Source organism: Oncorhynchus gorbuscha, linkage group LG15 (assembly GCF_021184085.1).
Source record: "Oncorhynchus gorbuscha isolate QuinsamMale2020 ecotype Even-year linkage group LG15, OgorEven_v1.0, whole genome shotgun sequence".
Taxonomy (NCBI): domain Eukaryota; kingdom Metazoa; phylum Chordata; class Actinopteri; order Salmoniformes; family Salmonidae; genus Oncorhynchus; species Oncorhynchus gorbuscha.
This window is the reverse complement of record NC_060187.1, coordinates 77,051,447-77,074,026: the sequence shown is the minus strand read 5'-3', so window position 1 is coordinate 77,074,026 and position 22,580 is coordinate 77,051,447. Positions and strand designations below refer to the sequence as shown.

The window sequence follows — 22,580 nt, the reverse complement described above, 5'->3', positions numbered from 1 at the left end:
TGTAGGCCTATCGTATTGGCACTGACCCTATCTCCTAATACACTGTATTCTGTAGGCCTATCGTATTGGCACTGACCCTATCTCCCAATACACTGTATTCTGTAGGCCTATCGTATTGGCACTGACCCTATCTCCTAATACACTGTATACTGTAGGCCTATCGTATTGGCACTGACCCTATCTCCTAATACACTGTATACTGTAGGCCTATCGTATTGGCACTGACCCTATCTCCTAATACACTGTATACTGTAGGCCTATCGTATTGGCACTGACCCTATCTCCTAATACACTGTATACTGTAGGCCTATCGGATTGGCACTGGCCCTATCTCCTAATACACTGTATACTGTAGGCCTATCGTATTGGCACTGACCCTATCTCCTAATACACTGTATACTGTAGGCCTATCGGATTGGCACTGGCCCTATCTCCCAATACACTATATACTGTAGGCCTATCGTATTGGCCCTGATCCTATCTCCCAATACACTATATACTGTAGGCCTATCGTATTGGCACTGACCCTATCTCCCAATACACTATATACTGTAGGCCTATCGTATTGGCACTGACCCTATCTCCCAATACACTATATACTGTAGGCCTATCGTATTGGCACTGACCCTATCTCCTAATACACTGTATACTGTAGGCCTATCGTATTGGCACTGACCCTATCTCCTAATACACTGTATACTGTAGGCCTATCGTATTGGCACTGACCCTATCTCCCAATACACTGTATACTGTAGGCCTATCGTATTGGCACTGACCCTATCTCCCAATACACTGTTTTGGCAGTGAACAGAAAGCACATGGACTCTATTGACACCATCTCAAACCCCATATTCCTGCCATGGCGGGTGATAATATTGCCCATGAAATGGCAGTCACTAAACAAAAAAGATTGTTCACTCAAACACCCCAAACACAAGACCCTTATACTGTTATGGCATTAACCTCCATGACCCCGTATGGCTTCCCCATACACCATATAACCGCTACTCTGACTACATGTAGCCTATCACATGTCAATCACCCATACACCATATAACTGCTACTCTGACCACATGTAGCCTATCACATGTCAATCACCCATACACCATATAACTGCTACTCTGACCACATATAGCCTATCACATGTCAATCACCCATACACCATATAACCTCTACTCTAACTACATATAGCCTATCACATGTGAATCACCCATACACCATATAACCGCTACTCTGACTACATATAGCCTATCACATGTCAATCACCCATACACCATATAACCGCTACTCTGACTACATATAGCCTATCACATGTCAATCACCCATACACCATATAACCACTACTCTGACTACATGTAGCCTATCACATGTCAATCACCCATACACCATATAACCGCTACTCTGACTACATATAGCCTATCACATGTCAATCACCCATACACCATATAACCGCTACTCTGACTACATGTAGCCTATCACATGTCAATCACCCATACACCATATAACCACTACTCTGACTACATATAGCCTATCACATGTCAATCACCCATACACCATATAACCACTACTCTGACCACATATAGCCTATCACATGTCAATCACCAATACACCATATAACCACTACTCTGACTACATGTAGCCTATCACATGTCAATCACCAATACACTGTATAAAAGGGATGACAAGTTTAGTACTCAAACTGACATCAACCCAATCTTTACCAGAGATTCTTTAATTAAAAAAAAAAATACTGTAAATCTATTTGGTCAACATTTTCTCTTGAAGACCGTTAATTTGCTTTAACTAATGTTCTATTTGTACATGTGCATTTGCAGGACACCACAAAAAATAAACCTTGCCAAGTATCACACAATGCTGCTCCTTAAATTCCCTTTCTTAGAGTTAATGTTCCAACAATGAGCTGCAGTTTCTGCTTAATTTTGTCATTTTCTGCTTAATTTTGTCATTTTCTAGTTAGGGTACTTTGCGTTTGTCACTGGTTACCACAGCCACAAAGTCAAAATTGGCTATATTGTAAAAATGAATGAAAACAAAATATTCTACCAAGTCCAGTGCTCCTCACCAAACAGATGTCCTGCACATCCCCATGCAGTGTTCAATGTAGTATTGTTAATCAATTTAGAAAATTCCAAGGAACAGGCATAATACACTGCACCGTCTGTGTATCAAAATGAGGACAGATTTTTGATTGTAACCTTGAAAAATGTAGACCAGTTTCAAATGATCACTCTGAGAATAAATGTTCCAGGCGGGAGATGCGCATCGCTTGGCACTATTCTGTTACGTTATATTACATCCGTTTTTGAATATAAAATACGTGTCTTGACTGCGAAAAGAGCGTCTTGTCTGCTAAATGAACAAAACCATGCTATGCCATTGCACAACCATAGGCTTCTTCAAGCAAGCACCACATTGCTGAGGTTACTACCTTTTTGAAGATTTGTGTTCCACAATATAATATAACCTGGCGATATTACAGTTTCAATACATTCATCTTAAATGGCACTTGTATTTTTTTATTGACTGAATATATATGAGGCAATTTAGCAATTCAGATTCGTTATCTATAATGGTTATGATAAATGAGGCATTGTTGCTCACTGCTGGCATCAACAGAAGATAAATGTGCACATATTTGTTTCTAAAAATAGTACAGGAGCGATTTAAAACAAATGATGTGAGAACTGTTCCAGACAAAAAGGTCAGTTGTCCCTCCCTACTGTATAACTAGTCTGACCACATGCAGCCCATCACAGGTGACTCTGAAGCCCATCATTCATGGACACCAACTCAGGTCTGTTATGGCACTGACCCTAACACCCATTAGGGCCTCACTGTTACGGCAATGACACCCATATACTGAAACACCAATTCAAGCTATTTTGGTGATGACCCCAGCCTTACTCTTAGGTCTGTGACCCTGTAGTGTAACGAGCCAGTAAAACATCCACCCAGGCCTCAGGCTGTACAGTATCATCCCCCAGGCTGGGCCTGATCTACCTCTCAGCTACACACACACACACATCGTAGAACACCATTTACTCACTGACAACAACGCAACAGACTTTGACATACACTTTGGACGGATCTGTACAGTCTAGAATAATACACAGGTGACACATTGCAATGCAATTGCTTCACTCAGGACAGAATAGGAGCCATAACCTGAGAGAACTTCACAGTTCAACAGCCAAGTATCTAACCTAACCAGCCACCCCTGACTGCTAGAATGGGCTGGCTTGTAGTCTCTTGTATTTCTGACTTCACAAAACAGAGATTAGACTAAGCACTGATAAACCACACATAATCTGGAAGCAGAGAGAGAGCAGAAGAGCGATGGGGTCGCCCTGTTTAGGGTGGGGGCTTACGTAAGGTCTCTACTGTGGTGTGATTAACATGGTGACTGTTGCAGATGGGGTCTGATGAGGACAGGCTGGTTTAACACACTAATTGCAAATCACAGTTTGGAGGGAGGGGGGTGTTTTCCTTTTGGGTCTTAATACATCTTAACGATGTGAGATCCACCTCCTTCCTTCTCCTCCTCGCCTCTGCCCTCCTCTTCTTCCTTATTCTCTCCTCACACTACCCCATTCTTCTCTTCCTCTCATCCTCTCCTCACCCCTTCTCCTCCTCGCCTCTGCCCTCCTCTTCTTCCTTATTCTCTCCTCACACTACCCCATTCTTCTCTTCCTCTCATCCTCTCCTCACCCCTTCTCCTCCTCGCCTCTGCCCTCCTCTTCTTCCTTATTCTCTCCTCACACTACCCCATTCTTCTCTTCCTCTCATCCTCTCCTCACCCCTTCTCCTCCTCCTCGCCTCTGCCCTCCTCTTCTTCCTTATTCTCTCCTCACACTACCCCATTCTTCTCTTCCTCTCATCCTCTCCTCACCCCTTCTCCTCCTCGCCTCTGCCCTCCTCTTCTTCCTTATTCTCTCCTCACACTACCCCATTCTTCTCTTCCTCTCATCCTCTCCTCACCCCTTCTCCACATTTCCTCTGATTTCATCCTCCTTATAGTCTAGTAGTGTCCAGGCCTGTAGAGTCACAGTATTGGAACAGATATGGATCTTTAGCCCACCAGTAAGTCATGTATTTATTCATTCAGTCAAAGGTTTGGACACACCTACTCATTCCAGGGTTTGTCTTTATTTAAAAACATATTGTCTAAAAAAAAGTTAATTCATTGCAGCCTTCCTCCTCTTTCACTCTGTCTGCTCCCCTTGTATCTTTCTCCATCTTTCCCTCTGTAGCGTGTCTCTCCCTCATATCTCTGACCTTACTTAACACACATACTTATATTTCTGTCGTTGTGGAGACCTAAAATTTATTTCCTTTCAAAATCCTATTTTCTCTAACCCTACCGCCTAACCCTACCGCCTAACCCTACCGCCTAACCCTACCGCCTAACCCTACCGCCGAGACCTACCGCCTAGACCTACCGCCTAGACCTACCGCCTAGACCTACCACCTAGACCTACCGCCTAACCCTTCAGCCTAGACCTACCGCCTAACCCTACCGCCTAACCCACCACCTAAGCATAACCCTACCGTCTAACCCTACCACCTAAGCCTAACCCTACCGCCTAACCCTACCACCTAGACCTACCGACTAAGCATAACCCTACCACCTAAGCATAACCCTACCGCCTAACCCTAAACCTACCGCTTAGACCTAACCCCAATTGTAACCCTAACCCTACCCCCTAACCCTACCGCCTAACCCTAACCCTACCCCCTAACCCTACCGCCTAACCCTAAACCTACCGCCTAGACCTAACCCTAATTGTATCCCTACCGCCTAACCCTACCGCCTAACCCTAATTGCCTAACCCTAAACCTACCGCCTAGACCTAACCCCAATTGTAACCCTAACCCTACCGCCTAACTCTAACCCTACCGCCTAACCCTAAACCTACCGCCTAACCCTAAACCTACCGCCTAACCCTAAACCTACCGCCTAGACCTAACCCCAATTGTAACCCTAACCCTACCGCCTAACTCTAACCCTACCGCCTAACCCTAAACCTACCGCCTAACCCTAAACCTACCGACTAACCCTAAACCTACCGCCTAGACCTAACCCCAATTGTAACCCTAACCCTACCGCCTAACTCTAACCCTACCGCCTAACCCTAAACCTACCGCCTAACCCTAAACCTACCGCCTAGACCTAACCCCAATTGTAACCCTAACCCTACCCCCTAACCCTACCGCCTAACCCTAAACCTACTGCCTAACCCTAAACCTACCGACTAACCCTAAACCTACCGCCTAGACCTAACCCCAATTGTAACCCTAACCCTACCGCCTAACTCTAACCCTACCGCCTAACCCTAAACCTACCGCCTAACCCTAAACCTACCGCCTAACCCTAAACCTACCGACTAACCCTAAACCTACCGCCTAACCCTAAACCTACCGCCTAACCCTAAACCTACCGCCTAACCCTAAACCTACCGCCTAACCCTAAACCTACCGACTAACCCTAAACCTACCGACTAACCCTAAACCTACCGCCTAACCCTAAACCTACCGCCTAACCCTAAACCTACCGCCTAACCCTAAACCTACCGCCTAACCCTAAACCTACCGCCTAACCCTAACCCTAAACCTACCGCCTAGACCTAACCCTAAACCTACCGCCTAGACCTAACCCTAAACCTACCGCCTAGACCTAACCCCAATTGTAACCCTAACCCTACCGCCTAACTCTAACCCTACCGCCTAACCCTAAACCTACCGCCTAACCCTAAACCTACCGACTAACCCTAAACCTACCGCCTAACCCTAAACCTACCGCCTAACCCTAAACCTACCGCCTAACCCTAAACCTACCGCCTAACCCTAAACCTACCGCCTAACCCTAAACCTACCGCCTAACCCTAAACCTACCAACTAACCCTAAACCTACCGCCTAACTCTAAACCTACCGCCTAACCCTAAACCTACCCTAAACCTAACCCTAAACCTACCGCCTAACCCCCGCCTAACCCTAAACCTACCTAACCCTAACCCTAAACCTACCGCCTAGACCTAACCCTAAACCTACCGCCTAACCTAAACCTACCCCGCTAACTCTAACTCTAACCCTAACCTAAACCTACCGCCTAACCCTAAACCTACCGACTAACCCTAAACCTAACCCTAAACCTACCGCCTAGACCTAACCCTAAACCTACCGCCTAGACCTAACCCCCAACCCTAAACCTACCGCCTAACCCTAAAACCCTAACCCTAAACCTACCGCCTAACTACCGCCTAACCCTAAACCTACCGCCTAACCCTAAACCTACCGCCTAACCCTAAACCTACCGCCTAACCCTAAACCTACCGCCTAACCCTAAACCTACCGCCTAACCCTAAACCTACCGCCTAACCCTAAACCTACCGCCTAGACCTAACCCTAAACCTACCGCCTAGACCTAACCCTAAACCTACCGCCTAACCCTAAACCTACCGCCTAACCCTAAACCTACCGCCTAACCCTAAACCTACCGCCTAACCCTAAACCTACCGCCTAGACCTAACCCTAAACCTACCGCCTAGACCTAACCCTAAACCTACCGCCTAGACCTAACCCTAAACCTACCGCCTAGACCTAACCCTAAACCTACCGCCTAGACCTAACCCTAAACCTACCGCCTAGACCTAACCCTAAACCAAACCCCTAAGCGTAAAATAGCCTTTGTCCCTCTGGATAGAAGAACAAGACCACATACACACACACACACACATCTTCACTGTGGGAGTGTGAATTTCACAGTGGCTGTGGGAGCAGGAGACAGGAATGATGCAGGGAGTCACGTGTCCTCTTGGAGTATCAACTCACAGGAACACTGGATTACAATATTATTCCTGATAAGGGGAAATCACCATGTGCACACTATACAGGAAACTGTAAGATCATGGGCCTGGGTGATTGAGGTGCAGGGTCTTGAAAACATGCGTTTGAACTGTGTGTGCGAGAGAGTGTGTGTAAGTTAACTCCAGCTGATGTCCTGGGTACCACACTGACTTTGGTCTCCAGATTTCTCCCATATGTGTGGAGCAAGGTGGCCCTCTCTGTCATGTGTTCCATATGGGGATGGTTGCTACAATGTGTGTTTTATTGGTCTTTAGTGCCCTCAATCCTCTTCCCACATGACTATTGATGTGAATCTTCAGAGGGTTTGTTGTGGTGGCTGACCCATATGACCCCCCCATGACATACCGCTCCGGTGTCAAACGAGGTGTGTGTGTGCTTGAATTGAACAAAGTGCCAAAAGGAGATGATCAGGGATGATTTATTTATTGTTGTTGCTCTGAGTGAAATGTATGAACAGTACTCTATCAGAGATATTAATGGTAAACCCATCCCATAGACATTATTGTGCTCTGTAGCCCCAGTCCCAGTGTGGATCCCCTCTCAACCCAGTGCTCAGAGAGAGAGGGGAGTGGAGAGGGAGAGTGGACAATGGCATCAGTGTACTGGTTGGAGGGCTATGGGAGTAAACCAAGATGGCAGTCGCACAGTAAAGCCCTGGGTCTCTCTCTCTCTCTCTGGTCCCAGTACCATGTTGTGGTCTGGGCCTCTGATAGGGTCATGATGTTGACTGTTAGCAGCTCATACAGGTCAGAGGTTAGAGGTTGCATTCACCACAGCTGGTAAAGATTACCATCAGGCGCCGTAGGATACCCCTGCCCCATCTCACACACACACCGACCGTGTTCACTCCGTGTGTGTTTGATTGAGCAGGACTGCTGTGACACCACTGTGACACCACTGTGACTAGGTCAGGAGTCCCGGCCTTACAACAGAGCCTATTGTATAGAGAGAACTAGGGAGAGGAGGGCGGGTGACTGTATGAGTTTGTGTTAAGTGTGTTGTACATTTATAGTCCTGTGTGTGTGTGTACACATCTCATTGTCCAGGATAGAATGAGTCTTTTATTTGCTGTGCGGGCAGAGCACACACCCAGAGTACACTTGACCACACGCTTGTGCCCACAGAGCATGTGACTGGTCTAATCAGACTTCAGATAGATCCTCATCTCCACACACACACCCTTAGGGCATGTGACCAGCCTAGCCAGACCCTCATCTTTACACACACACACACACACACACACACACACACACACACACACACACACACACACACACACACACACACACACACACACACACACACACACACACACACACACACTACAGTTCAGTCATCCACTGGTCACACAAACCAGGTTTTCCAGTAGTGTTCGGTCTCACGTGCATAAGGCCACACACCTGAGTGTGAGCAGCTGGTGTGACAAGAGGCAGAAAATAAACAGGGACTCATGGAGGGCGTTGTTATCCTGACTTCCTGTTAGTCAGTGCCTAGTTACTACACTACAATGTGTGTGTCCATGCCTGTCTGTGTGTAAGGAGAGAGAGCCAGAGAGCAGTTATATGACAAATAGAGTGTGTGTGTATAGAGAGCAGCGATATGACAATAGATGGTGTGTGTGTGTGTATAGAGAGCAGCGATATGACAATAGATGGTGTGTGTGTGTGTGTGTGTGTGTGTATAGAGAGCAGCGATATGACAATAGATGGTGTGTGTTTATAGAGAGCAGCGATATGACAATAGATGGTGTGTGTGTATAGAGAGCAGCGATATGACAATAGATGTGTGTGTGTGTATAGAGAGCAGCGATATGACAATAGATGTGTGTGTGTGTGTGTGTGTGTGTGTATAGAGAGCAGCGATATGACAATAGATGGTGTGTGTGTGTGTATAGAGAGCAGCGATATGACAATAGATGGTGTGTGTGTGTGTGTGTGTGTATAGAGAGCAGCGATATGACAATAGATGGTGTGTGTTTATAGAGAGCAGCTGTATGACAATAGATGGTGTGTGTGTAGAGAGAGAGCAGCGATATGACAATAGATGGTGTGTGTTTATAGAGAGCAGCTGTATGACAATAGATGGTGTGTGTGTGTGTGTGTGTGTGTGTGAGAGAGAGCAGCTATATGACAATAGATGGTGTGTGTTTATAGAGAGCAGCGATATGACAATAGATGGTGTGTGTTTATAGAGAGCAGCTGTATGACAATAGATGGATATGACAATAGATGGTGTGTGTATAGAGAGCAGCGATATGACAATAGATGGTGTGTGTTTATAGAGAGCAGCTGTATGACAATAGATGGTGTGTGTGTAGAGAGAGAGCAGCGATATGACAATAGATGGTGTGTGTATAGAGAGCAGCGATATGACAATAGATGGTGTGTGTGTGTGTATAGAGAGCAACGATATGACAATAGATGGTGTGTGTTTATAGAGAGCAGCTGTATGACAATAGATGGTGTGTGTAGAGAGAGAGCAGCGATATGACAATAGATGGTGTGTGTGTGTATAGAGAGCAGCTATATGACAATAGATGGTGTGTGTAGAGAGAGAGCAGCGATATGACAATAGATGGTGTGTGTAGAGAGAGCAGCTATATGACAATAGATGGTGTGTTTAGAGAGAGAGCAGCGATATGACAATAGATGGTGTGTGTAGAGAGAGCAGCTGTATGACAATAGATGGTGTGTGTTTATAGAGAGCAGCTATATGACAATAGATGGTGTGTGTAGAGAGAGCAGCGATATGACAATAGATGGTGTGTGTGTGTGTATAGAGAGCAGCGATATGACAATAGATGGTGTGTGTGTGTGTGTGTATAGAGAGCAGCGATATGACAATAGATGGTGTGTGTGTGTGTGTGTATAGAGAGCAGATCTCACACACATATTGTGTACACAATCTCACACACATACTGTGTACACAATCTCACACACATACTGTGTACACACAATCTCACACACATACTGTGTGTACACAATCTCACACACATACTGTGTGTACACAATCTCACACACATACTGTGTGTACACAATCTCACACACATACCGTGTACACACAATCTCACACACATACCGTGTACACACAATCTCACACACATACCGTGTACACACAATCTCACACACATACCGTGTACACACAATCTCACACACATACCGTGTACACACAATCTCACACACATACCGTGTACACACAATCTCACACACATACTGTGTACACACAATCTCACACACATACCGTGTACACACAATCTCACACACATATTGTATACACACAATCTCACACACATACTGTGTACACACAATCTCACACACATATTGTATACACACAATCTCAAACGGATACAACAAATAGCGCACCCATAAACCCATTGCATATTTTCCTGGAAGTCTCTCACTAAGTCTAAATCCACATGGTTATTGTTACATCTGATTATGAGCGGATGAAAGTTTTTAGGGTGTGTGTCTGTTCACCTTTGTGTGTGTGGAGTGTGTAAGGGCTGGGGGGGGGGCAGCTAAACACAGACCCTCAAAGAATCTTTATTCTCTTTTGAAGGGAGTTCAAATGCTCTTCAAAGCATTCCCGTACTCTGACTATGTGATGAGAGAGGGAGGAAGGGAGGAGATAGAGAGGGTAGAGTTGTGTAGGACCATGTGCCTCTCCTCTGTCGGAGATTGAGAGACATACTGCTGGGAGGCTGCCTGACCTAAACAATGTTTTCAACAGAGCAGGCTTGTCCTGTCTCCCAGTCTGTCTCCATCGCCCCCAGAGAAAGAGGGAGGGAAGAGGGATAAACCGGTAGATGATGTTAAAGGGGAATGATGGAAGAATGGAATGTGATGGAAGAATGGAATGTGATACAGAGGAAGGAAGGAGAGAGAATCAGATCCAGAGACAGGGAGGGAGGGAGGGAGGCAGGGAGGGAGGGAGAGAGGCAGGGAGGGAGGGAGAGAGGCGGGGAGGGAGGGAGAGAGGCAGGGAGGGAGGGAGAGAGGCAGGGAGGGAGGGAGAGAGGCAGGGAGGGAGGGAGAGAGGCAGGGAGGGAGGGAGAGAGGCAGGGAGGGAGGGAGAGGGGCAGGGAGGGAGGGGGAGGGAGGGAGAGGGAGGGAGAGGCAGGGGGAGGGAGGCAGGCAGAGGGAGGCAGAGGGAGGGAGGGGGAGGGAGGGAGGGGGAGGGAGAGAGAGAGGGAGAGAGGGGGGAGTGGAAAGGGAGGGAGGGAGTGGGGAGGGAGGGAGGGAGGGAGGGGGGAGTGGAAAGGGAGGGGGGAGTGGAAAGGGAGGGAGGGAGGCAGGGAGAGGGAGTGGAAAGGGAGGGAGGGGGGAGGCAGGGAGGGAGGGGGAGTGGAAAGGGAGGGGGGAGTGGAAAGGGAGGGGGAGTGGAAAGGGATGGAGAGAGAGAGGGGGGAAGGGAGAGGGAGGGAGGGAGAGCGAGAGAGGGAAGGGAGCGAGAGGGAGGGAGGGGAAAGGGGAGCGAGAGGGAGGGAGGGGAAAGGGAGCAGAGGGGGGGGTGGAGGGAGAGAGAGGAGAAGGGAGCGGAGGGGGGTGGAGGGAGAGAGAGGAGAAGGGAGCGGAGGGGGGTGGAGGGAGAGAGAGGAGAAGGGAGCGGAGGGGGGTGGAGGGAGAGAGAGGAGAAGGGAGCGGAGAAGGGAGAGAGGGGGGGGAAAGGGAGCGGAGGGGGGTGGAGGGAGAGAGAGGGGGAAGGGAGCGGAGGGGGTGGAGGGAGAGAGAGGGGGAAGGGAGCGGAGGGGGGTGGAGGGAGAGAGAGGGGGAAGGGAGCGGAGGGGGGTGGAGGGAGAGAGAGGGGGAAGGGAGCGGAGGGGGGTGGAGGGAGAGAGAGGGGGAAGGGAGCGGGGAGGGGGGGTGGAGGGAGGGAGAGAGGGGGAAGGGAGCAGAGGGGGTGGAGGGAGAGAGAGGGGGAAGGGAGCGGAGGGGGGGGGTGGAGGGAGAGAGAGGGGGAAGGGAGCGGAGGGGGGTGGAGGGAGAGAGGGGGAAGGGAGCGGAGGGGGGTGGAGGGGAGAGGGGAAGGGAGCGGAGGGGGAAGGGAGAGGGATGGAGGGGGAAGGGAGAGAGAGGAGAAGGGAGAGGGATGGAGGGGGAAGGGAGAGAGAGGGAAAGGGAGAGAGAGGGGGAAAGGGAGAGAGAGGGGGAAAGGGAGAGAGGGGGAAGGGAGAGAGAGGGGAAAGGGAGAGGAGGGGGGTGGAGGGAGAGAGAGGAGAAGGGAGCGGAGAAGGGAGAGAAGGGGGAAGGGAGAGAGGGGGAAGGGAGAGAGGGGGAAGGGAGAGAGAGGGAAAGGGAGAGGAGGGGGAAGGGAGCGGAGGGGAAAGGGAGCAAGAGGGGAAAGGGAGCGAGAGGGGAAAGGGAGTGGGGGGAAGGGCGAGGGATGGAGGGAGAGAGAGAGAGGGAAGGGAGAGGGAGGGAGGGAGGGAGAGCGAGAGAGGGGAAGGGAATGAGAGGGAGGGAGGGGAAAGGGAGCAGAGGGGGAAGGGGGCAGAGGGGGGAGGGGAGAGGGATTGAGGGAGAGAGAGGGGAAAGGGAGCGGAGGGGGAAAAGGGAGCGGAAGGGAGGAAGGGAGAGAGAGAGAGGGGGAGGGAGGGAGAGAGAGAGAGAGAGGGGAGAGGGAGGGAGAGGGAGGGAGAGAGAGAGAGGGGAGAGGGAGGGAGAGAGAGAGAGGGAGAGGGAGGGAGAGGGAGGGAGAGAGAGAGAGGGGAGAGGGAGGGAGAGAAAGGGGAAAGGGAGCGGAGGGGGGAAAGGAAGAGGGAGGGAGGGGAAAGGGAGCAAAGGGAGAGGGATGGATGGATGGAGGGGGGGAGGGGAGGGGAGGGGGGAGGGAGAAAAGAAAAAGAGCTACAGTCTGCCTCCATACACAGACACCACAAGTTTTAGCATAATACGAGTGGGAGGCTCCAGGTAAAATAACAGCCGTAGTAGATAATAACAGCTACTCTGGCAGACTGACTGGCGGACTGTCCCAGACCCATGCAGTCAGTCACCAGTAGTGGAACACCACTAATCATACTGCGTTGCCAGCAGTCCTAACCTCTTATCTCTCTCTCCTCTCCTCTTAACACGCCAGCTACAGACAGTACAGCTAGCTGTCAGTCCACTACACGTCTCCTCTACATGCTGACCTAAGCAGCTAGAAAACCATCCTTTAGTGGACTGACTGGAAGGGGATCCAGAGTGCAAGGACACACACACACACACACACACACACACACACACACACACACACACACACACACACACACACACACACACACACACACACACACACACACACACACACACACACACACACACACACACACACACACACACACACACACACACACTGACACACACACACACACACACACACACACACACACACACACTGACACACACACACACACACTGACACACACACACACACTGACACACACTCACACACTGACACACACTCACACACTCACACACTGACATACTCACACACTGACATACTCACACACTGACATACTCACACACTGACATACTCACACACTACCATTTGAAGAGTTCCTGTGTGACTGTGTGGTGACATTGAGAAGCATGCTACAGGTAGTAATGAGACATAAAGGTCTGTGTGTGACCCCATATTGGTCTGTTTCCCCACCAGGTATTACTACAACAAGAGAATCCTCCACAAGACCAAAGGGAAGAGGTTCACCTACAAGTTCAACTTCAACAAACTAGTCCTGGTCAACTACCCTTTCATAGACATGGGCTCCACAGGTAAAATCAAATCAAATCAAATCAAATTTTATTTGTCACATACACATGGTTAGCAGATGTTAATGCGAGTGTAGCGAAATGCTTGTGCTTCTAGTTCCGACAATGCAGTGATAACCAACAAGTAATCTAACTAACAATTCCAAAACTACTGTCTTATACACAGTGTAAGGGGAGAAGGAACATGTACATAAGGATATATGAATGAGTGATGGTACAGAGCAGCATACAGTAGATGGTATCGAGTACAGTATATACATATGAGATGAGTGTGTAGACAAAGTAAACAAAGTGGCATAGTTAAAGTGGCTAGTGATACATGTGTTACATAAGGATGCAGTCGATGATGTAGAGTACAGTATATACATATGCATATGAGATGAATAATGTAGGGTAAGTAACATTATATAAGGTAGCATTGTTTAAAGTGGCTAGTGATATATTTACATCATTTCCCATCAATTCCCATTATTAAAATGGCTGGAGTTGGGTCAGTGTCAATGACAGTGTGTTGGCAGCAGCCACTCAGTGTTAGTGGTGGCTGTTTAACAGTCTGATGGCCTTGAGATAGAAGCTGTTTTCAGTCTCTCGGTCCCAGCTTTGATGCACCTGTACTGACCTCGCCTTCTGGATGATAGCGGGGTGAACAGGCAGTGGTTCGGGTGGTTGATGTCCTTGATGATCTTTATGGCCTTCCTGTAACAACGGGTGGTGTAGGTGTCCTGGAGGGCAGGTAGTTTGCCCCCGGTGATGCGTTGTGCAGTCCTCACTACCCTCTGGAGAGCCTTACGGTTGAGGGCGGAGCAGTTGCCGTACCAGGCGGTGATACAGCCCGCCAGGATGCTCTCGATTGTGCATCTGTAGAAGTTTGTGAGTGCTTTTGGTGACAAGCCGAATTTCTTCAGCCTCCTGAGGTTGAATAGGCGCTGCTGCGCCTTCTTCACGATGCTGTCTGTGTGAGTGGACCAATTCAGTTTGTCTGTGATGTGTATGCAGAGGAACTTAAAACTAGCTACCCTCTCCACTACTGTTCCATCGATGTGGATAGGGGGGTGTTCCCTCTGCTGTTTCCTGAAGTCCACAATCTGAGCGGTACCTGAAGTCCACTTCAGGTACCGCTCAGTGTGTGTGTGTGTCACAGACATCACTAAATCCTTAAACACTGACTGTGCTAATCCATATCATTACCTAGTGTATATTACTCCCCTCATCATTGTATCTCTCCGTTCTCCTCCTCTCTTCCCTCTCTCTCCTGTTCTCTAACAGGTAGTGGTGTTCCTCAGAGTGCCCCACCATTGCCTTCCGCAGCCGGAACTCATTTCCGCTTCCCACCCTCCACGCCGTCCGACATGCTTTCACCCAATGAGGACCTGCGTAGCCCCGGGGGGCGTGTTCAGCACCGTGGCTCGGCGCATGGCGCGCGGCTCAGTCAGCGACTGCAGCGATGGGACCTCCGTCAACTCCGAGATAGAGGACGGCAACGGGGGAGGAGGGGAGGATAGGGGGGGAGAGAGAGGGCTGAATGGGGGAGGAGGGCCGGGGGGGAGGAGGAGGAGGGTACAGGAGTATGATCCACCCCCGTTTGTCACATGAGTCTCTGTTTAGGATGTATGGTGGAGCTGGGAACGCCCACCCAGGCTCCCGCGGCCCCCTGGGACACAGGGTCCACCCCGACAACTTGTCCCCCTTCCCCGTGTCCCCACTGCCTGGCCCTGGGGGTGCAGGGCTCATAGCCCCACCTCTGTCCCCAGCCCTGTCCTTGACCCCCTCCTCCCACCTGCCCTACACCCCGTCCCCCTCCCTCTCCCCCATGTTAGGCTCCCACTTCTCCTTCAACCCTGAGGAAATGAAGCGCTACCTGCAGGCCCACCACCAGAGTGTTTACAACTACCACCTCAGCCCCAGAGCCTTCCTCCACTACCCCAACGTCATCATTCCCCAGCCACACCGCCTCGCCCAAGACAAGAGAGAACTGGGCGAGAGGGGAGGAGCAGAGAGAGGAGGAGAACGCTCAGGTCTGAATAGTCATCGACATCCATCACCCCTGTCCCAATCCCACTCTCCTCACCCTCACTCAGCCCACCCTCACCCGCACTCAGCCCACCCTCACACGGCCCATTCCCACCCCCACCCCATCCACCACCCACTGCACCTGGGTGAGGAGCCGCCTCACCTCTCGCCCTTCAAGTTCAAGCTGCAGCCTCCTCCATTGGGCCGGAAGCAGAGGGATGGTAGCCAGGACCACCACCCCAGGCAGAGCTCACTGTCCTCGGGCTCAGGGTCCCTGTCGTCCTCCGGTCTGGGGTCCTCCCTGTCCTTCGGCAGTGACCTGAGCTCAGCCGGCGGGTCAGGACTCATCTCCATCTCCTCCTCCACCGGCTCCCTCAACAGCACCGGGCTGCCCAAGATCAAGGTGAGACCCACAAGGGGACATAGTCACTTTGAACTGTTTGACTGTATGTGCTGAGGATCCTGATGGCTAAAAGTTTGTGACTGTGATATCGACACTCTCTGTCTCTCTGTAGGTGGAGCCCATTTCAGATATTGAGTCAGAAGAGGAGGTGGAGGTGACTGACATCAGCGACGAAGACCCCGACGACCGGGGCGACGAGTACGACCTCTTCTCCCCCCGACACCCCCGGCCTCACCTCCACCACCCCAACGGGACCTCCTCCCACCCACACCCCCACGACGAGGACCTGGATGAGGATGTCTTCAAGGCCCCCGCACCCCCTCCTCCAGGCCTGCTGCCCTTCTTCACCTCCCACCCTCACCGCGGACCTCCCACCCTGAAGAGTGAGCCGGCCGAGCCAGGCGACACCCCCCCTCCCCAGTCCCCCGCCCAGGGGCAGACCAAGTGCATTCCACTCAAGCTGCGCTTCAAACGGCGCTGGAGTGAAGACCAACGAATGGAGGCCATGGAAGAGCAGGACGACAAGAAAGTACGAGGGGAGAAGGAGAGGGAAAGAGAGACGGAGAAGAATGGAGGGATGCAGGAAAACGGGGCTGGCAGCGCCCCCAGTCCCCCAGCCATGGGGGGGTATGAGTGTTCCCTCCCGTTGGCTCAGAGGGGGGTGAACCAGGACCTGCACCATGCCACCGCCCAACTGTCACTGGAGAACAAGGATTGCTGATGCTGATCCACACACACATAGGGATACATAGAAACACTAATGCTAGCAGACAGTGGTGGTTTAGGACAGTGTAAATGACTGCTGAGGTCCTCCTGCCACTCTGACAGACAGACAGTTCTCTCCTAACTCAAACTAAACCTGGGCCTAATCAAACTCCAAACCCTGATGCAGTCCACACCCTCCTCCCAAAGCCCTTACCTTCTACTGTAACGAGACCCCTCCCTCAGATACTTGTAGAAAATAGGAGAGAGGGGACTTTTGGTCCAAGCAAGCCCAGACTCAGTGACTTAAACCAGGGGCAGAACCAGAGGGGGCGTTACCCCCCCCTCTAGGGTTAGTCTGTCTTTCTCCTCAGGGGACCCCAACTCAGACAGCCCAACTCCACAGCCCTGCAGACATGGAGGATGACATTTCTCCCGTTTTATTTTTGTATAGAGATGAAGACAGGGCTTCTACAAGTGCCTGTACCTGTATCAGTGACAGAGAGAGAAGACTGAGGAGGAGAGCATCGGTGTAAGAGTATGACCCTGTATCAGACACACACAGAGAGAGAAAGAAGGCTGAGGAGGAGAGCATGGGTGTAAGAGTATGACCCTGCACAGTGATGCCGAAACGTTGGTGATTTACCCAATAAATGACCGGGAGTTTATACATAGTGTGAGACTCTCTCTATTATTTATGTAATAGTATCCCCCCCGTTCTTACCCATAACAGACACACAGGAAAGTTGGGCTGTCGATTGGGGGCTGTGGAACCTAGTCGTGGTAAACTGGCAGACTCCTTCTCGCAACACTGGCCACTCTACTCAGGGATGCCACAGACACACACACACCAGCTGCTGGGGAAACGGACAGTGGACAGGACTTTGGGACATGGAGGCTTTGCTCTTGGACTGCTACTGAAGGGTACTGCTATTCAACCCACACTTTATTTCTCTCTAACACTCCTCTGTCATCACTTTTGTACTTTCCTCTCTTTCTGTAATCTTTTCTCTCTCTTCTACTTCCTTCACTTTCTTTTGTGGACCTGAAAGATCCTGATCTAAATGAGAGAAGGGAGAGGGTGGAGGATAAACTGAGGGGGAGGGAGAGGGTGGAGGATAAACTGAGGGGGGGGGAGAGGGTGGAGGATAAACGGAGGGGAGAGGGTGGAGGATAAACGGAGGGGGAGAGGGTGGAGGATAAACGGAGGGGGAGAGGGTGGAGGATAAACTGAGGGGGAGAGGGTGGAGGATAAACTGAGGGGGAGAGGGTGGAGGATAAACTGAGGGGAGAGGGTGGAGGATAAACTGAGGGGGAGAGGGTGGAGGATAAACGGAGGGGAGGGAGCAGTGGGAGGGGGAGAGGGTGGAGGATAAACGGAGGGGAGAGGGTGGAGGATAAACGGAGGGGAGAGGGTGGAGGATAAACGGAGGGGAGAGGGTGGAGGATAAACGGAGGGGAGAGGGTGGAGGATAAACGGAGGGGAGAGGGTGGAGGATAAACGGAGGGGAGAGGGTGGAGGATAAACGGAGGGGAGAGGGTGGAGGATAAACGGAGGGGAGAGGGTGGAGGATAAACGGAGGGGGAGGGAGCAGTGGGGGGGGAGGGGGAGGGTGGAGGATAAACGGAGGGGAGGGGAGTGGGAGGGGGAGAGGGTGGAGGATAAACGGAGGGGAGAGGGTGGAGGATAAACGGAGGGGAGAGGGTGGAGGATAAACGGAGGGGGAGGGTGGGGGAGGGAGGAGCAGTGGGAGGGGAGAGGGTGGAGGATAAACGGAGGGGAGAGGGTGGAGGATAAACGGAGGTGAGAGGGTGGAGGATAAACGGAGGGGGAGGGAGCAGTGGGAGGGGGAGAGGGTGGAGGATAAACGGAGGGGGAGAGGGTGGAGGATAAACGGAGGGGGAGAGGGTGGAGGATAAACGGAGGGGGAGAGGGTGGAGGATAAACGGAGGGGGGAGGGGGGGAGGATAAACGGAGGGGGAGAGGGTGGAGGATAAACGGAGGGGGAGAGGGTGGAGGATAAACGGAGGGGGAGAGGGTGGAGGATAAACGGAGGGGAGGGAGCAGTGGGAGGGGGAGAGGGTGGAGGATAAACGGAGGGGGAGGGAGCAGTGGGAGGGGGAGGGAGCAGTGGGAGGATAAACGGAGGGGAGAGGGTGGAGGATAAACGGAGGGGGAGAGGGTGGAGGATAAACGGAGGGGGAGAGGGTGGAGGATAAACGGAGGGGGGAGGGTGGAGGATAAACGGAGGGGGAGAGGGTGGAGGATAAACGGAGGGGGAGAGGGTGGAGGCTAAACGGAGGGGGAGAGGGTGGAGGATAAACGGAGGGGGAGAGGGTGGAGGATAAACGGAGGGGGAGGGAGCAGTGGGAGGGGGAGAGGGTGGAGGATAAACAGAGGGGGAGGGAGCAGTGGGAGGGGGAGAGGGTGGAGGATAAACGGAGGGGGAGAGGGTGGAGGATAAACGGAGGGGGAGAGGGTGGAGGATAAACGGAGGGGGAGGGAGCAGTGGGAGGGGGAGAGGGTGGAGGATAAACGGAGGGGGAGGGAGCAGTGGGGGGGGAGAGGGTGGAGGATAAACGGAGGGGGAGGGAGCAGTGGGAGGGGGAGGGAGCAGTGGGAGGATAAACGGAGGGGAGAGGGTGGAGGATAAACGGAGGGGGAGGGTGGGGATAAACGGAGGGGGAGAGGGTGGGAGGATAAACGGAGGGGAGAGGGTGGAGGATAAACGGAGGGGGAGAGGGTGGAGGATAAACGGAGGGGGAGAGGGTGGAGGCTAAACGGAGGGGGAGAGGGTGGAGGATAAACGGAGGGGGAGAGGGTGGAGGATAAACGGAGGGGGAGGGAGCAGTGGGAGGGGAGAGGGTGGAGGATAAACGGAGGGGGAGGGAGCAGTGGGAGGGGGAGAGGGTGGAGGATAAACGGAGGGGGAGGGAGCAGTGGGAGGGGGAGAGGGTGGAGGATAAACGGAGGGGAGGGAGCAGTGGGAGAGGGTGGAGGATAAACGGAGGGGGAGGGAGCAGTGGCTCGGTTGTTAGATGACAGAGAGGAACAGCGAGGGGACCATTGGGAGGGGGAGAGAGCTCTCCTATGGAAAAGGAGAGTGAGGGGTCCAGTATCTTTTAACTGTTGGCTTAGCCTAGCATATCCTAGCTTAGCCTTGTCTATCCCATGGCAGGGCAGAAGCAAGGGCCACCTGCACAGAATCCTAGTTCACCAGCTCCACCCAAATCCCTTACTCCTGTTCTATCAACCATAGTCTCATAGTGTTAACTAAACCAGCAGAATACGCACACAACACCGCATATGCAAGCACACCTGTAGACACACACACACACACACACACACACACACACATATATATATATATATATATATATATATATATATATATATATATATATATACATATATATATATATATATATATATATATATATACATATATATATATATATATATATATATATATATATACATATACATATATATATATATACATATATATATATATATATACATATATATATATATACATATATATACATATATCCAGACTGGGAAGTGTCCTTCTGTAGCTCAGTTGGTAGAGCATGACGCTTGTAACGCCAGGGTAGTGGGTTCGATCCCCGGGACCACCCATACGTAGAATGTATGCACACATGACTGTAAGTCGCTTTGGATAAAAGCGTCTGCTAAATGGCATATATTATTATTATTATATTATATATATACACACACATATATATACAGTGCCACTCTATGCCTTGTTTTATAGCATGTATAAACTCTTTACAAGAGTCTTAATAAAAAAAAATATATATAAAACGAGAAAGTCCAACTGAGATATACACACTTGTTCGTATAAACTATATATTTATGCACTGAACAAAAATATAAATGCAACATGTAACGTGTTGGTCCCATGTCCCAAATAAAAGATCCCAGACATTTTCCATACACATAAAAAAAGCTTATTTCTCTCAAATTTTGTGCACAAATTTATTTATATCCCTGTTAGTGAGCATTTCTCCTTTGCCAAGATAATCCGTCTACCTGACAGGTGTGGCAAATCAAGAAGCTGATTAAACGGCATGATCGTTACACAGGTGCACCTTGTGCTGGGGACAATTGAAGGCCACTCTAAAATGTGCAGTTTTGTCAAATAACACAATACCACAGATGGCTCAAGTTTTGAGGGACCGTGCAATTGGCATGCTGACTGCACAAATGTCCACCAGAGGTGTTACCAGAGAATTGAATGTTCATTTCTCTACCATAAGCCACCTCCAATGTTGTTTTAGAAAATTTGGCTGTACGTCCAACCGGCCTCACAACTACAGACCATGTGTATGGCGTCGTATGGACGAGAAGTTTGCTGATGTCAACGTTGTGAACAGAGTGCCTCATCGTGGCGTGAAGTTATGGTATGGGCAGGCAAGCTATGGACAAGGAACACAATTACATTTTATTGATGGCAATTTGAATGCAGAGAGATACCGTGATGAGATCCTGAGGCCCATTGTCGTGCCATTCATCCCCTTCCATCCCCTCATGTTTCAGAATAATGCACTGCTCCATGTCGCAAGGATCTGTACACAGTTCCTGGAAGCTGAAAATGTCCCAGTTCTTCTATGGCCTGCATACTCACCAGACGTCATGCATTGAGCACGTTTGGGATGCTCTGGATCGGCGTGTACGACAGCGTGTTCCAGTTCCCGCCAATATCCAGCAACTTTGCACAGCCATTGAAGGGGAGGGGGACAACATTCCACAGGCCACAATGAACAGCCTGATCAATTCTATGCTACCTTTTTTTAAAGTTATCTGTGACGAATAGATGTTTATCTGTATTCCCAGCTATGTGAAATCCATAGAACAGGGCCAAAGGAATTTATTTACATTGACTGATTTCCTTCTATGAACTGTAACTCAGTCAAATCTTTGAAATCGTTGCATGTTGCGTTAATATTTTTGCTCAGTATATTTTATATATGAAATTCCAAACGGATATAAAAAACTAAAACAACTTAGCATTTAATGAAATGACAGATTTAGGATGTTTTTGTAAGCGATTCGTTCTGGTAGGCGAGGGGAGAGAATATCCTGTTTCTCAGCGGGTAAACTTCCTTAGGGGAGGGAGACAACGGGATGGGTAGGAGTCCAAATGTTTTGTTATGACCAAGGGACAACAAACGACACAGGATAGACAAACAAAATAATGAGAATAATGAGAATCATGAAATAACTGCATTTGTGGTACACTGAATATGCAGCAGTATCCTTTAAACATGCCTATTCTATCTGCCATCACGGTCCGCTACTCCCCCTCAGCTTGTAGAATACCTGACCACCATCACCTGTCCGCAGTCTCCCTCTGGGCTGGTCTCACCTTACGGGGACCTCATCTCAATGTAATAGACCTCACAACTCACCCCTGGCCCCATTGGGAGTGATTGAGCTCAGGGTTAACCAGGCCAGGGTATTTTAGTTGATGGGATATCCTGTCGTTTCTCAGCTCCAACCAGTTATGCCAGTTCTCTACAGCGGCCAGTTTACTAATCGTCACTGGATCGGCTATATTCCCAGCAGGTTGGTGGGGGTGGAGATTGAGGTTAAGGATTGCTGTACAGATAACAGTGGAGGCTGGAAAGCTGACGTGAGACTTCACCTGGAATACCCTGCCCACTATCTCAAACACACACACACACACAGACTCACATTTCCAAACCCCTCCCACACACTCTGTCCTCACCGTTTTGCTGCTTTGATGTTTTGACATCCTGGAGCGTTCGAGGTCTGGAGACTGGGCCAAATAGCCCTCTGATT

At 50.2% G+C, this 22,580-nt stretch overlaps 1 pseudogene; it reads left to right on the top strand.

The window, feature by feature from the left end:
- LOC123998086 overlaps positions 1-17,360 on the top strand; it is a 73,756-nt pseudogene extending 56,396 nt beyond the window's left edge.
- The last annotated feature ends 5,220 nt before the right edge of the window (positions 17,361-22,580 follow it).